Source organism: Hyposmocoma kahamanoa, unplaced genomic scaffold (genome assembly GCF_003589595.1).
Source record: "Hyposmocoma kahamanoa isolate Upper Pololo Valley unplaced genomic scaffold, ASM358959v1 65, whole genome shotgun sequence".
In the NCBI taxonomy this organism is placed as follows: Eukaryota; Metazoa; Arthropoda; class Insecta; order Lepidoptera; family Cosmopterigidae; genus Hyposmocoma; species Hyposmocoma kahamanoa.
This window is the reverse complement of record NW_020653853.1, coordinates 8,314,353-8,329,527: the sequence shown is the minus strand read 5'-3', so window position 1 is coordinate 8,329,527 and position 15,175 is coordinate 8,314,353. Positions and strand designations below refer to the sequence as shown.

The 15,175-nt window shown below is 35.1% G+C and overlaps 1 protein-coding gene across 1 annotated transcript in view; it reads right to left on the bottom strand.

Annotated features, from left to right (window-relative positions):
• The window catches only part of LOC113231392 (synaptotagmin-15-like), a 145,841-nt gene extending 130,912 nt beyond the window's left edge, over window positions 1-14,929 (bottom strand). The window contains exon 1 of the mRNA XM_026465692.1: window positions 14,913-14,929. The gene's annotated coding sequence lies outside the window, so the exon portion shown is untranslated. The remainder of the gene's footprint in view (window positions 1-14,912) is intronic.
• Between the last annotated feature and the right edge of the window lie 246 nt (window positions 14,930-15,175).

Here is a 15,175-nt window from a genome sequence, read left to right as displayed (position 1 = left end):
TGCCCTATTTGGGCGCAATTTGCACTTCGACACTAATTATGTAGAAATTAATACAATCATAAGTATCTATAGCAATATTTCGCAGTTGGAGACCGAAGATTTGTTAAAAGCTTTCTTCAACTGCAGGATAACTCTATTAGGAGCTCTACGCATTGAAGCTGTAATACAATCTAGTTATGTAGCGGTAATGATTTTATCGGATTATGCAAAGATTCTGTTATCCGTCTCTTGTATTCGGCAATGTGTCTCGTAATTGTGTGGTACATTTATCATGCCATTGTGTAGAATATGCTACCCGTAATAATTTCAAAGTTGCTACATTTGGTATATGCTAATGCTAAGCAACATTAATTCTCCTTCTGTTACGTTACGTAGATAATATTCTTTCCTGACTTACTTACGTACTTCTCGACAAGGTGAATAAATAAAAATTATACACAGGGTTATTTGTAAATACTAACAACCTACCAAAGTTGTAGTTTATGATGATGTTAATATACTCCACATTAACATCATCATAAACTACAACTTTTGTTCCATGACTTTTAACAAAACAAAATTTTGTAGAGAATTTTTACTTTACTGCGTCCGATATGCATCAGTTCCGAATCCGAGAATGATGGTCCGAAGTAGTCGTCGTACTATTTATATGAGGGATTGTACACTATAACCGAATTCCATCTTCCGAAGTCGAGAATACCTTCAATTCGGATCATTATTTTTACGCTGGCATTTACACTGGCGCTTTCTTTTGTTATTGCACAGATTTATCACCGTTTAGAGCGTTATATTGAAATATTTTTATTTTTGTAAGAATGTAAAATCTGCTTAATTATAAAAGTTAGTAAACAAAAGTAGCTGCTATAGAGTTAGTAATATAGACCTGTGAGGTTGTTATTACAATACAAACAACAAATTAACATTCAGCAAATAATTTCTAGGCAAAACATGGCAAACAGGCATGAAACTTACGCAAATACCGTAGATACATTGACAGCTTCAGGTATTTTTTTATTTGTATAATTGAAATATGTTCTATTTATTTAAGATACTTATTATGTTATTTAAAATAATGTATTCCTTGTAATTAACTTCGGTGGGCATCATTAAAAAAACAATGGTTTTTTTTTCACATTTTATCGGTTCAATTCCCGATTGTGAGGCAAGCAACTTTAAATTGTGTGTATTTGATTTTTCAAACGAACATCGAGTATATATAATCAGAAATGGAGACGAAATAAGGGCCATACATTCCTGGTACCTCACCAGTAATACATCACTAAATATCAATTCTCGTTTGCACTGAAATTTAGACAGCCGCCAACAATTGACCTGTGTGTACGTCTCCGTATATTCCAAAAATATTCTGTATTTATTGTAATAAAGATAATAATCTCTAACTGTTCCATTCGTTGAGGGAAAAAAACAGCAAAACTTCTAATTACAGAACAAACGGAATCAAATTTCATCGGCAACTATTAAATATGTAATTTTGCAATTTTCGTCCATTATAGCAAATGTTTAGTTAACTGGTCGATTTGAAGTGAAATAATTGACGACACCCATCAATTGTTTTGAATTCGGACTGGCCAATCGGAACGCAGTTGTCACAGTAATGATATGGCAGAATAGTTTCCAAACAAATTAAATGAGATATCGTCTCTATTTCTGGTTATATACTCGATGCAAACAAACCATGTTTCGGGCCCTATACAGGTGCCATGGTCACGGCTGAGTGAGTCAACTATTTAGATTCGAAACAATAGTTTTATTTCCTATTATATTATTATAATTGTATCTTTCCCGACAACTAAATTATCAATGTAAGCTGTGCTGACACTTTCGATTACTTTGTCCACTTAAGGCCCGCAAAGTACAATGGCAAAAGCGCAAAACGCCCAATGTACATTGAAATATACTAAGGCCATTATCGCACTGCACCGCGATCCGCGACAGTGCGCGCTGCTGCGTTTTTTAACATTGTATTGAAGTACCTCAGTTTGTATAGAGAACACGAGCCAAATGATGTTATGTCAGTTTTTGCAAACCGTTCATATCATCATTTCTTGTTAAAATTTTAAAGCCGAAAATGTAAAGAGAAACTCAATTACATTATGTTACTACTAACTAGTACCATAATAGTACTGTAGTGATACCAGTTAAAGTCAATTAGAAAATGACCTGTAAAAATCACGACGCTGTCTTGGTGCACCATAAGTGATATGGATTTTTTATATTATTTCTGCCAGAACTGTACTGTAAAGGTCAAAATAATAACATAGTTAATTCAAAGAAATAATAATAATTATATAGGAAACTATCTCTAAAAATTTTGCTTCCAACAAAATTTCAGGCGTTCTGAATTTAAAACACCTTAGGCACGCATATCTCCAATGTTTCACGGCACTAACATCTGCTTTTTTGTGAGAATAGTATGCATGGTTAATTATTTATTTTAATAATTTCTGCGTTGCAACCGACGCGAAATAACAAAGAAAAAAATAACCAATTTTCGTAACTTACGGGTGTATTTTGGAAAAGCGGCAAAGTTCCTGTTAAAATCGTGTTTTAAAATATTTAGTGGCATTTTTATTTTTGAGTTATAATCATTTTTGTAATTTCTAAGTATAAAAATCGAAGAACTTTGAACTAAGTTTTCTTCAAAACTATACAAAATTAGCACACGGGAGTTTTCGTCTTGCGTTCACTCAAAATGTCCGATCTGAAAGAATTTGGAAACAGTGCGTTGTCAGTGTGTTCGACGGCGCGTGCTTTCCATACAAAGTGAGGTACTTCAGTACAACGTTATAAAACGCAGCTCCGCGCTCCGTTGCGGGGCGCCGTGCAGTGTGATAATCGCCTAAGTGACGCGGGGCCGCTAGACCGCAGCCCCCGCGCAGATTAAACCGCGTGTTGACGCAGATCTGCGTCTCCGCCACCGCGCGCGTGATTCCGCGTCTCGCGCTCCGTCGCGGTGTGATAATCGCCTAATAGTATTTTATATCGCATAAAGTATATGTTGCATAATATAATGTAATGTAAGTTCTTAAGCCGAGTAGCCTAAGTAATAGATATGAGATTTTAAGACTTAAGTTATGTAATGGTTATTTACAATATTTAAACTTTTACTTCTACGTGAAAATCATAATATTGTAACGCAATCAATATTTAAAGATTTTTTTATATTGTTTTTGAATTGTTCTTTGTTGCCAAATGCTAACGCCTTTGTACCTGTTATGTAACATTTTGAGATATTATTTAATAAAATAATTAGAATTTTAATAATGTCCAAATACAGTTACGTTATTCTTTTCAGGAACACAGTGATGCGTTTAAAGAGATTCTATAGCAAAAATACGACTTTCTTTTTTGAAATTTATTGTAGTTCTGTGTACTGAACTATTTTTTGAGTTTAGTAGCGCGTACTATAGACAATTGAATTTTGGTTCAGAACAAGAAGCTTCAAAACAAAAACTTTGTGATATGGTCATTGACCTACCAATAAATGGGTTAGGAAATTATAATAATATAATTACGCGCTTCAGGTCCAAGCAAGTGTATTATTTTTTTATTATAACCAAGTTACGAACAAGTTGTGGACGTGGTGGTAAGCGATACGCCTGTCCATAATATTTGCAGTGCCACTCAGTGATTTCAATCGCAAATATCCGTGAGGCACTGCCACTGCGCCCGTTACCCTGAGACATAAGTTGACAAGTCCCATGGGCTCCTAATTTCACCAGCACCCTCATCATTCGAAACTAGAACGCAATAATGCTCATATTATACTGTTTGGCGGCAGAAATAGGTAAGGTGGCAGTACTTCACTAGACGTGCTCTCACAAGGAGCTCTACTGCTACTATTTATAATTCCCTCAGTTTTGTATGAAAAGCGTGTTTTTCTAGATACTCTATGGTCATATAGAATACACATATAGCGCTAAATTTGAATGCGATATTATCATAGTGATCATAGGAATAATATTGTCTGCATCGGAATCACTTCAAACATTATGCACATTTTGATGTACACGGGCCTTATAAGGTTATAACTATGAATTGAAATATCAATTGTAATGTATACTGGTACAATACTTGACGAGTGGCAGTGTACAGCAAAACTACAGTTTATTTATTGTGACACTGTACAATTGCATAAATATAAATTTCTGCTATGTTTATAAAAAAAATACATGTAAGTATTGAAAAATTACTCGTAAGAGAAGCAAAAAATATGTATAACTCTACACTCACTTACTAATTAGGAAAATGGATTTATTATGATTTGATACAAAGATAGAATGAACTCAAAGAAAAATTGAACTTTGACAGATACAAAGAATCCATGACCAAAAATGCAATAAGGAAGCTTCCTTTCCAGGGTGAAGCGTTACTTTACACCGGACAGTTGCTTCAGCTGTACCAAGCACAAGTCCAGTCGTGCATGGAGTATTGTTGCCACCTTTGGCCACGGCTTAGCGGTGGCAACCGCTAGTTGTACAAAGCGCAACGGGAAGTGAGCGTGCCTACAACTACAGTACCTATCTGGAAAATAGGAAGAGTACTGTGCGCCCGAGGTGGCTCACCCGGGGCACGAGACACGAAGTGATAGAGGTCTGTGACAACCCTGCATCCTAAGAGTCGTCAAGGAGGGTCACTAAAATCAAAACTGATGTAGAAAGATATTGGGGTATTGCCACCTTTGGGAAGGCTTTGCTGCATACCGACTGGCCTTCTTGGTTTCAATTGACAAGCATTTCAAGAGGCTTATAGGTGATTCGGAATTAGTAGAGGCAAAAAAAAAAGGAAAAAAGTTGCCTCATTGTCAGTATTCTACAAGATATATCACGGAGAGTATATGAATTACACGATTTAATTCCGCCTTCCCCTTTTCATCACCGAGGGACTAGATGTAGGCTTGGGTTCCACTCCTATGTTGTGGATATTCCAACGGATAGCACGAAGCGTTATGAACATTATAACTTGGGCCTTTTCAAGGCGAGAGTGATATTATTTAGGTGTGCATACTTCATCGTTACTTTCCATTAGGTGAGATGGAGGTCAAATGCGCTCACTCACAAACTCACATTTGAAAAAAAAGAAAAATTCCTTCAATTCGGCTGGACTTGCACCAGCGACATTTTTCGCTTAATGCGGGCGATAGCCCATATAGCTTTCCCAACTGATCTACGGAACGACTTGCTGCAGGTCTTTGTTTTTGGTTTTACTGGCTTTTTAATGTAGCGCCACCTGCAAGAAAACTATGAAAGTTTTCTTACCGTTACCGTACCTTTACAGCTATTCTCGGTTGACAAGTGAAGTCGCTTTTTTAAAATTGAAAATTGGTTGTTTACCACGTAACACAACCGCATACATCTAACAGCGAGAAGGAAAAGTCAGTTTCTTCCCACTAATTAGATACAATATTACTGTCGACTGCGGGCAACCCCAAAGACAATCATCATATAAACAATTAACACGTACCTTATTAACAGAGACCGTTATTATCCGCCGGTAAATGGATACAAGCACAATAAGATATGTGTTCCCAAAATAACCTTGATATTTTTACTGAAGACAAGACAAGGGTTACTAACTATTTAAAGGTTGATATTAAATATAAATAATTAGTAAATAGTAGGTAAATACATTAACTATAAATAAAAATAAGTAAGGTAGTGATCGTTTATGAGTCTCTACACATTCTTGAGCTCTTAGCAGCTGTTCGTAAACGCAAATCTTCTTCAGATTTCAACTAACAAATAATACTAACAGTTGGAAAATTATGAACAAGTTAGTTGTCTATCGTTTTCAAAATATTCTTTAATTATAATATATGCCAATTCTAATTCATCTAAGTGACGACTAAGATATAGGAAGGTAGCGTAGGGCGTTGTCAGTGAAATGTAATATGCTGGCCCGCAGATTCGTGAGATGCTTCATCTATTTAAAATTACTTTATTCGAAGATTACAGCCAATCATTTTACTCGATCAGCCTGTGGGTTAAAAAGTATACGAAACGAGCTTACAACGCCCTACGCGTTCAATACTATACCAGTTTCAGGATGCTGCTGGGACTAACGAGAAGGTACAGTACATCACATGTTCACATAGGCAGACGGCTTCCAAGCGATAATGCGGGAAAAAAATAATATCGCGTCTAACTTGTGTCGGAAGTAACCACAACAGCATTCTAAGAATGGTTACAGGGATTGAGGTCAAAACAAATCTGTTTTTAACCGACTTTTAAAAAAGGAGAAATTTCTCAATTCGACAGTATGTTTTTTCTTTTTCTTTTTTTTTGTATGTATGTTACGCGAAAACTAAAATAATTTGTTAACCGATTTTGATGATTCTTTTTTTGTTGGAAAGGGGTTATCTCAGTAGTGGCCCCATTCAATTTTGAAGAAAATATTCCACCTCTAAGGGTGGCTGTTCACACATGAAAACTTATTTTTAAAAAGCGCCTGATTTTTATAAGGAGCAATTAAATTAATGGTTGATTTCGCTATGCTCCAATTGAAGGCGTTTTTCTCAATATACTTTAAGCAGTGAGCACCGATTTTTATTATGTCCTGTGATAAGTCTCGTACATGGTCCTAGACCGAAGCCGAATTTTGTCTACGTACCGAATTATTCAAGGATATTTAAGATTTAAATCAAGAAAATATGTGAACTTAACTGCTGGATGTAGGCTGGTGAAGGTGTACATAGTCCTTTTTATGTTTAACGACAAAGGATATCCATATTTAACTGGTTGGTGACTTGACAAGCAATAATTATTTATCAACATTACGCAGATTCATTGCGCGTAGGGGGAAACTCAAAACCATATATTCCGACAATGGATGGACAATGTTCTATCATTTGTTGGTGCTTACAAGGACCTTCCAAAATTTAGCCTAAATTTTATAAGGAGCAATTAATTTAATGGTTGATTTTGCTATGCTCCAATTGGAGGCGTTTTCCTCAATATACTTTAAGCAATGAGCACCGATTTTTATTATCTCCTATGTTAAGTCTCGTATAGTGGCGAACTGGAATCCGGATCCGAATCCGGTTTTGCACACTTTCCGGTAACCGATTTCAATAAAACTTAGCAAATAGATGTAATTCCACGAACTTTTGAGATCGACTTTTTAAGTACTCTATATTAAGATTATGTATAATATATAATATTAAGACTGCACCGAGGCAGCGATACGTAATTGCGAAATAATTGAATTCGTTTGATCCCTTGCTGTAACTTTATTACTAAAGCGTTAGTTATGAAATTAATGTATAATATATTTAAAGATTCACTCTATAAATCAGGCTCTTTGGAAACACGACTACTTGTAGTTTACTCGATAGAAAAAAAATCCGAAGTTATCTCTAAAAAATAAAATCAACCCTTAGTACGGCGTAAATATTTCATTGAAGGTCATCAGTTTTTGAATAATAAACAAAACTACATCTTTTCTATAACTTATACTCCGTACATTTAAAAGAAAATACCTAAAGTCGGACGCGGTCCGCCCATACCAGCCAGAGCCACCACACTCCCCGCCGTCCGCTTTAGTCCCTACTATAATTTTCTAATTTGTGCTTTAGTCCTGCATCGGCCGTCGGATGTGAAGGTTGTGTCGCTTGGGCTTACACACGGCTATGGTAACGTATGCCACACGCACACATGCATAGAGCTTATAGAATACCTAAAATCAATTACCGCCAGGGGCTCGGTGCCCTCTTAAATAAATATTTTGTTGTGTCGTTATGTCGTGTGTACAGTCATATACACAAGTTACCTGACCCCCCCCCCCCAAGCCGATTTTGCCGACGTTTTGGTTCTAAGTACAAAAATGTGGAGAAAACTGTTAAACAAAGTTAATCTTTAACCTGTGAGCCGTAAAATTCATTTTTGTATGACTCTCTGGTCGTCTCATTAGTGAATAACATTTTAAAAAAGTTTTTGAGCCAATTTGATCTTAAACGTATGGTTTTTACATAAATACAGAACACAAATTTCAACCAGCTTTAGAAAGGCCGTCGTGGCCAAGTGGTATAAGAATTGCTTTGCAAATTGAGGCAAGCATGGATCGAGTCAAGCATGGTTCGAGTGACATAAAAAATAAGATATTATTTAGCAATTACTATACAATATTGAATTTTTTTTTGTTTTTAACGTCTGGATAAGTATAAGGCATATCTAATTCTTGTTCATACAGAACAATAATTTGTAATTTTAATAATTCGGTTAAGTGCGACATATTAAAACAAGAAAGAAAACTTTGAAAGTTACTTTAAACCTTGAAAGTAATTGAAACTGAATAAACAAATAGGAACGAACGTGCAACAATGCCTAATCACAGAAGACCGATCATATACAAAGTGCAGAGCGATTTCGTGATTTGTTAATCTATCCATACCCACCCTACGCTTTATTAATAATATTTACCCACCCACCTTAGGCTATATAAAACAGTGCTCGTGGAATCAAACCACGGGTATTGTAACTAGCTCGACCAATTTACTTGCTAGCTAAATGACGAAATTTAGTATTGGTTTTAAAGATGTGTTCATCATCTTCAAGCAACACTCCATGTATTGCTTATACAATAATGTTGAAATTGCTTTAATTTTTTCTTTGTTCAATACGTAAGAAGGCTCTCAGAACCAAAAGGTTTTGGGCATGTTAGGGAGTCAGGTATCTCGTATGACTGTACTATTGTAAGTGAAAATGTTACTAACAATTTATATGAGTCTATCCCTGAAATAAATAATCCTATTCTAATATAGGACGAGAAAATTATAATTTTCTCCTGACCTAAAAAGAGGGGAGTTATAAGTTTGAAGCATTTATCTATGTATCTGCGTATCTGTATGTATGCCTGTGGCGTCATAATTCCCAAACGTATGTAAACGAAGCGGTTTTTTTCTAGCAAAAACTTAAGTAGAACATCTGCTTAGCTGATCAAAGACCATTTTGTTTTGGTTAGTCTAGGAATCTCAGCCATAACGTGAACATTTATTATACTTCTACTTGTCCGATCGATTTGAAATTTGGTATACTATGTAAATCCGATGATATTCCAATTAGGGGAACGTGGGGTAATGAGTGCGATGATAAACTGGACTTTTCCAATGCTCGTATTCGTGCAAATGGCGGTCCTATGTCTTCGTTAACGTTCGACACAAATCGCCTCCAGCGGACACCCCCGCAGAAACCCGCGTTTAGTCGTACGAGATGGTTTTGTGTTTTTCGCTCCACGCTTATAAAATTGCTAATTTCATGCATTCCCAGGTAAGCATTAAAATGCATACATACCACATTATATTATGTCACCATATACATCAAATTTTAGGTGTTATGCTTGAAATTATTATAAAAATAGCAATGTGCTTACTGTTTTTATATCTAGATAGAGCTAATGACACGTTTTAGTTTTTTCTTTTTAACCAAATATTATATTTAGTTTCACATTTTTTTCTGTTTGTATGTAATACCCAGATATGTTAAGCGTAAGTTCATAACTAATAAAAATTAAAATTACATAAGTTATGATTATTATTATCAACTTTCCATAGTAGGCTCCCATTTCCCCACGCTCCCCTATACCCTTGATCCCTTCTTAAGTACTTACAGCCGAACTATCGTATTGGGGCTCATAATATTGGACTCAATAAGTTAATAGTAATAGCGCTCCTTGTGAAAGAGTCCATTCAGTGAAATACTGACCAACTTACCTATTCCCGCCGCCAAACAGTAATGTTAACATTACTGCGTTTCAGTTTTGAAGGGTAAGGGTGCGGGTGAAATGAAACAGGCACAAAGTACTTGTCAATTTATGTCTCAGAGTGACGAGCGCAGCAGCAGTGCCCCTCAGATCTTTGCGATTTGAAGCTCTGAGTGGCACTGCTACTGCTATGGACAGTTGCGTCGCTTACCAATAGACGCACGACTTGTTTATCCCGTCACATGGCATAAAAAAAAGTTGTCGTATATTGTTTTGTATCGAGAAACTTAAGTAACAAGGAGGGCGAAGTAGACAAAGCTAACAAAACAAGGTAAGTAAGAAGTACGTGATTTATTATTATACCTACTTAGCAACTTCCACAGAGTAACAATGTAGTCTTATGAGACGGTCTACGACTTTTAAGCACTTCGGCAGATTTCACAGGCAATGCCACTGAGGACTCTGCAAATTGGCAATAAAGTGTACTACTTGGTAATTCTAAATATCACGCGGCAATGGCATAAAGTGTACTACTGCTACTGCTAGCAGTAGTACACTTTAGTAGCTCTATTAGCTCCTCGTGAAAGTGTTCGTCCAAGGAAGTACTGTCCCCGTTACCTATTTCTGCCGCAAAGCAGCAATGTTAGTATTCCTGCGTTCCGATTTTCAAAGCGTAAGGATGCTGGTGAAAATACAGGCGTATGGGCCTTGTTAACTTATGTTTTAAGATGACAAACGCAGTGGCAGTGCCCATCATATCTTTGCGAATTAAAACTCTGAGTGGCATTGCAACTGATAACAGTTGCAGTTGTCCATAAGGACAGGCGTATAGCTTACCACCAAGCGCATGACTTGTTCGTCCCGTCACTTGATATATATAATAGCTTCTCCGACATAAAATGCTATGTTTGAGTCAAGACATTGATAGCGCCTTTTAACTTAATCTCAACGCCACCTAGCGAAGATGCGACTTTACTAAAAAATATTGATTTGGTTGAGGTGTCATACTTACTTGTTAATAAACTTATTTTTAATTCCTAATTTAATGTTATGTCGTCATTTAATAACTATCTTAATCAACCTGTATACGTCTTAAGTTGTATTTATTATTAAAGACATAGAATTATTCACTAGTGTATCATGATAATTCTATTCCGAACTTAGAAAACGTGCAGAATCACGAATGAGGACTAAAAATGAAACCGTGAGTGAACCGACACTGAAAAAACAACAAAAGTCACGTCCAAAAGCTATAAAAAAGTAAGAAACATCTTTTAAGGATTGACCTTTCAATGTCATTATCCGTGTGTATACTTTATTGCTAACATAAAGAACAATGCAATGATTAATAATAACATAACCTAAAAAAAACCAACCCTCAAACTTTACCCTGTATTCGTCGCCGCGGCCTCCTATTGAAACGCAGACAGAAGTCTCATCAAAACAATATGAGCCCAAATACAAGACAGGTGCTATAAATTATTGAAGAGTTCCTCTTGTCTGTCAGCTATTTCTATCATCAGATCAGCTCTAGGTCACCTTAACATTTAATTTCTTTGGAATTACATCTATGTGTACATCGTGTAACGTGACCATACGTCCCGCTTAGAGCGAGACAGTCCTGCTTTTAAGCTACGTGTCCCGCAGTTCCCAAAATACTTAAGAATGTTCCGTTTAGACATAATAAGACACACGTGACAATAATTGAAAAATCATGCCAATAGTTATATTTGTCAGAGGCCGGAAAGGGAGTCAACTGACTGCAATTACTTGTTTCACGGTAATTCGTCCAAAAGTATAAGAGATTAATGAGGTTAAAACGGATTCTAAATATCACGCGGCAAGTTCCAAGACAGCGAGGCTGTACTGTCTTCACTGTCCAAGCAACTCACACAAAAAACCCTCTCTCTCCGACCCTTAGAACATGGAATTTCCATTCCTCTAAGCGCCGACCATACCTTAGAGGATGGAAAAAAATAAAGGAATAATATAAGCACCATACCCAGTTTGAACTATCAAGCTGACGTGACATTTGTAATCAAAGAAACAATGACCGAGATTAGTTAAAATGATTCGTAGGTAGCGTAGTAAATAGTTTATCTAATAAATTATATGACATATATACATCATATTTAAGAACTAAATCTGTCCTATTAAAGCAACTTTGTTCATCCGAAAAACTACACAAGATTAGTTTTTTCTTTTTAATTTGTGTTCATTACAATTTTTTTTAATCATTAAATATTTCGTAAGTAATATATACAAGTGTTTTTTTTTTTTTTGAAACAATAATAAATTTACAGACGTCCGTCCGTCCCTACTTTGCCATCCTTAGAGGTAGAATATTATCTTCAGATATGTGTAAAACCACTATTGAGGTACTCACTTTCCAATAAACAAAAGAATCTTCGAAATCGGTTTACAAATGTCCGAGTAACATACGTAAACAAAAAAATTCAATCGGATTGAGAATGTGATAATTTTTTGAAATCGGTTAAAAATGGCAGTCGTTCAGAAAAATGTAATAGTAATGAGGCAGTTTTTTTCGTCACCGTGTCACTAGAAATCCTATCCTGAGCGATTTTCTGTCATCTTCGCGAAATGTGATCGTTTTTGTAAAAAATATTAATATTATTATTATGATAATTTATCTTCTGTCTATCTACGAGGAGCGCCTGAAAAATAATCTACCTGTGTACAATCAATCTACGACGATTATACATGTAATGTACTAGCGTTACGTATGAAATAAATGACGGCCATGGTTACTTTTTTTTTCAATATGTAATTACATAAGAAATGTAAGTAGGAAATGCACTTATTATATTTGTTAGAAAGGAAATTAAAAGTTAGAAAAGGGTGTTAAAAAACTTGTTACTCATTTTTAAACATTTTGCTTTTAAATTCCGCCATTTTGTCCATGCAAAGCGAAACGTAATAAATAAACGAGTGTCACTAATTTTCAAAAAATAATAAACAAGGAATGCGTCACGATAATGGCCAGTATTATTTTTTAATTGGAAATAGTCTTATGTAACTTTTCAGCCGGTCCTCGTATATACTGTGTAGCACACATAAACTTGAATTTCTCCTTCTTTATCAACCTCTCCACAACTTTAGTGACCTTAAAAGAGTCAAGGCAGCTTTAAAGGATTAAAAGACCTTTCTAGTATCTTAAGGGAAGATTAGGAACATTTACGGAATAGATGTAATCAATACTGCGCACGCAAGTTGATGTCGTCGATATCTATTCCCAAGATCGAAACTATCAGACCGTAACGATAACAATGATGATGCTTTTATAACTTCATTTCAGTAACATCAATAGCATTCATTGAACCAGTAATAGCAATTTTAAAGACTGACCGCGTTTTCGTGTGTCTAGCTACTATAGCCAATTTGAGCTAAGAAAGTGCTATCATACATAATAAATGTACCGGCCATTCGGGTATTATGTAGGTATCAGCTTTCCATATCATCTCGTAAACTTTCCGTAATGGAACTTTTTATTGTTTTTGCTAAATCTCTTTGGTTTTTAATCTTTTAATAATAATGCTATTTTTTGTATGATATGTTTGACATACTATATTTGTTATTTAATTTTTCTTCTTACTTCATATTGTCAGTTATTCACTGTATATTACCAAAAATAGAACAGTGCCTATTTATTTGAAGCTCTGGTTATTTAATATTTAATTTAACTGTTTCAGTAATTGCCGCTGACATTTAAAAAAACTTATTAGTACATGTTGCGTTTGCCGCAGCGATATTACACACATATTTCAGCATTTCTGTGTGCCCGGGTGTGAATTTGCTTGTGTCGATTTTTTATGGGTTCTGAACAAATCCCGACAAGTTATAGAAAAGTAGTTACAAAAGAAAAATAAAAAAAATCATTTAGACTTACATTTTGTTAAAACTGAGAAATTTGAAACTTCAGGTTTATTATAGTGAACTGCGTAAAACAAAAGGTTATTTATGATACAAAAAGAAGAAACACAATCCTTGATTGAGATATCGGGTGATCGGAGAGCAAGGTTATCGATATTAGGAAAATATTTCTATTGTAATGTTAGGCGTTCTCTATAACCAACTTTGTGGATAATTTCAACTCAAAACCTTTTTGTCCTCAAAGAATATCTTTGTATTATAGAATCTGACCAAAAATGTAGGACTCAAAAATACTAAATAGTGAAAAAAGATATTCGATTCTTTCATAATAATGAACACAAATTATGTTTTTATGTCTGTTCGAACAACATCTTATTAAATCATGTACTACATACTTTACAATATTTAGAAACAAAAGATTTTATCGTTACTTTTTGTAGTGATAAAAGACAAAATAAGCATTTACACCTTTGCATATTGTTGAAAAGTAATATGTGTTAGTTACATATAAAAAATAAAAAACTGTTTTAAAATGTTTGCGTGACTGCATTTTTAAAATCTTAGCAAACCAATCTCTGGTGTCTAGCAATTTCTAGCATTACATGTATTTATACCGCAGGTAAGTGACGTTATGGATGACGTCACCAGCAGAGGTGGCGTGGTCAGTGCATGTAAATTTTCAATGCTCCTGTATCTATGATAATTGATAAGTGACATGAAATATCATTTTCTGACTAGAAGGGTAGTTGATATATATCTAGTAATAGTTATATAAGTGGTTAAGTGACGATGTTACCTACTATTGACTTTTACACGACAAAGTAAATCCGACTATAAATTTTCTCATAGTTCAAGGTGCAGTTTCATCAGTTTCTCGCTGGTTAGCAAAAATGATAATAAATGTATTAATAAGAAAAAATAGAAGACTTATTTAAAAAAATAGAAATACATTCATAAATAGTTCTGCTAACACCAATAAGACACCAATTTTACAATACAGCTTCTAACAATTTGTCATTTCTTCCATGCTTAAAATTTCTTTGTCGTTTTAAAACAGTTACGTACACGAAACGCCTAAGAAAGAAATAATAAGCACATTTTAAGGTAATCATAGTGTATGCAGCTGAGGACAGTCATCATACTTAATCTAAATAATTGACATTCAAATTGGCACATACAACTTCTTCAATTCAAAGACAAATCACAACCAAGAGAGGAGTTACTCTACAAGCATTCAATATATAACGTTCGAACAGGACGTACTGATTAAAAGTACATCGAAGCTACAGGTAATAGATTCTTACCTTCCAACAATAATTCACAGGCCACACCTTACAACAGGAATTTCAACTTTCTAATCACACATCGACATGCTTTTCTACTTTTTTGTAATGCTTACATATAACACTCGGCGGTTATACTTGGGTTTAAAAGACGCTCGAGCGATTTTCCGAGGAGCCCCGAAGTACGTTCTGAATACAAGAACACCGCCAAGCTACTGGTGGTATAGCAACGCGAAAGTTCCTTTTGGTGTTTACTGCGCATGTTCATAATAAAGTTGGTGCAT